This window comes from Echiichthys vipera (assembly GCF_963691815.1).
Source record: "Echiichthys vipera genome assembly, chromosome: 18".
Taxonomy (NCBI): domain Eukaryota; kingdom Metazoa; phylum Chordata; class Actinopteri; order Perciformes; family Trachinidae; genus Echiichthys; species Echiichthys vipera.
In genome coordinates, this window is record NC_139843.1 from 7,533,017 (window position 1) to 7,535,522 (window position 2,506).

A 2,506-nucleotide genomic window follows, 5' to 3' on the forward strand; every position below is an offset into this window, starting at 1 on the left:
CAAACAAACTAAATGTGACAGAGTGCAACAGACATTGTGGTTAAACGTAGGCAAATACAATATACAACAATACGCAGCGTGCAGTTTAGCAGCAGATTGAAATAAAATAAGTACAAAGTAAATAAGTGATAAGGAGCGATAAGTGATAACAGTGTTAAAGTAAAGCAGCATTTCTTACTGAACTATCAGTCACAATGTATCAATGCACGTGATTTACATCCTCTGTACTTGTCAAATATTAAACTTTATTATAGTGTTGCACACTTCTGTTTCTGTCTGAACACCTGTGTTGCTACAGTGTGTCAGTAATTGTGTCATTGCAGTGAAAATGTTGCAAAATATTATTTAAAATGTAACAAAATTATCAGACAATGTATCGATGTACGTGATGTTTCTTTATGATGTGCCTTTAATTGTTGTATTTATATTTATATAGTTGATATATTGTCCGACAGAAAGGTACATGACGCGCTCCTCCTCTCCCAGCATGCCTTGCGTCCCAACATGAAACAGGACAAACGTTTGCATCATCACAGTCCATCACCTCACAGAGCGCGCGTGCATCAGAGCAGCTTTCACGTGCACTTTAGAGCAGCTTTCACGTGCACAGTGGAGTGTGTTCGGGTCTTTCTTTGGTTTTTCGCAGTGATTTGATAAAAACACACACCGGCAGTGAAGTGCGTGTGTCCGCTAAAGTGAGCGGCTGCTCCGGCTCCACTGCAGCAGATCACTCTTGATTCTCTTCAGATCGTATAAATCTTTCGCCTTTTACTAAAGATTTCCGTGGAGAGGATTAACAAGAGTTTTACACAATATTTTGATGCCCTGCTCACGTGGGGCTTCCTCTAATAGTCAAAGATTAAAATGCAATTTGCATGATTACATCTATGTTTCTGTTTAACCATTTTTTACTAAAGTGTGTTGACGATGTTGTAATTTCTGTTAAATGTTGCAAAGTATGATTTAAAATGACACAAACTTATTCTAAATTCAAGAAGCTTTAATTATCCCAAGGAAAATGATTGTGCATCAGGCCTGTGAATGTTCTCCTTGTGCAACAGTTTCAATACAAGATGGTGTCATGTGTGATGGCAGAGAATACACGGAGGAGGGGACCCACATGCAGACACGGAACTCAGGAGACGGTATTAACAAATTTAATATAACTTATTTACAAAAGGTGCACTAACACAAAGGAAAAACACGAAGAGAACTAGATACAAACTGACATGATGAATGGACACAAGAGGAGCAGGCACACAGGGAGACATCAGGGTATGTAGAGGGAATGATCTGAGTGAGGCTCAGTACCGGGTTGATATAGGAACCAATACTATCCAGCTGCAGACCCGGAGCACGAACTCCAACAGTCTGGTGTGGTCCGTTCCCTCCACAGGGAGTCGTTGTTCTCCTTAAATCTGCCGGTTTTGCAGGAAGTCAGTAGTTCACAGTGGCTCGGGGCTTCACACTGTGACCCCTTTAAAACCAACATGAAGAGCGCGTGCCGCTGACGGTGCAGTGTGTGTGTAAACTGTTGCATGTAAATGTGGATTAAACACACAAACAAACAAAACACGGTAACTAAAAAGACAGAAAGACAGAAAGGTACATGACGCGCTCCTCCTCTCCCAGCATGCCTTGCGTCCCAACATGAAACAGGACAAACGTTTGCAGCATCATCACAGTCCATCACCTCACAGAGCGCGCGTGCATCAGAGCAGCTTTCACGTGCACAGCGGAGTGTGTTCGGGTCTGTCTTTGGTTTTTCGCAGTGATTTGATAAAAACACACACCGGCAGTGAAGTGCGTGTGTCCGCTGAAGTGAGCGGCTGCTCCGGCTCCTCTGCAGCAGATCACTCTTGATTCTCTTCAGATCGTATAAATCTTTCGCCTTTTACTAAAGATTTCCGTGGAGAGGATCAACAAGAGTTTTACACAATTTTTTGATGCCCTGCTCACGCGGGGCTTCCTCTCTTGTCAAAAGTTAAGAAACCATTACCAATTATAGCTGATGTTGGTGCCGGAACTTGTTGTAATATAGGTGTTTATATGATGGTTTTGTCTGTGTTAAGTGTAGTAACATGTGATTTAAAACGTAACAAATGGCGGTCGATGCTGCGTAGGTGAAGATAAGCAGACCGAGTGATGTTATTGATATGAGAGTGAAAAGACAGAGTACTGTCGAGGATGACACCCAGACTCTTGACCTGAGGGGGAGACAGTAGAGTTGTCGATGGCTGTTGAGAAACTGTTGGTTTTGGATAGAGATGATTAGGAACCAATGAGGAGAACCTCGGTTTTGTCACTGTTTAGTTTGAGAAAATTGGAGGAGAACCGGGATTTTATGTCTGTTAGGCAGTCAGCAAGGGATGAGGGTGGGAGGGTGGAGGTGGCTTTACTGGAGAAGTAGAGTTGGGTGTTGGTGTCATCTGCGTAACAGTGAAAACTGCTGTTGTTCTTACGGAAGATATTGCCGAGGGGAAGAAGGTAAATGATGAAAAGGAGG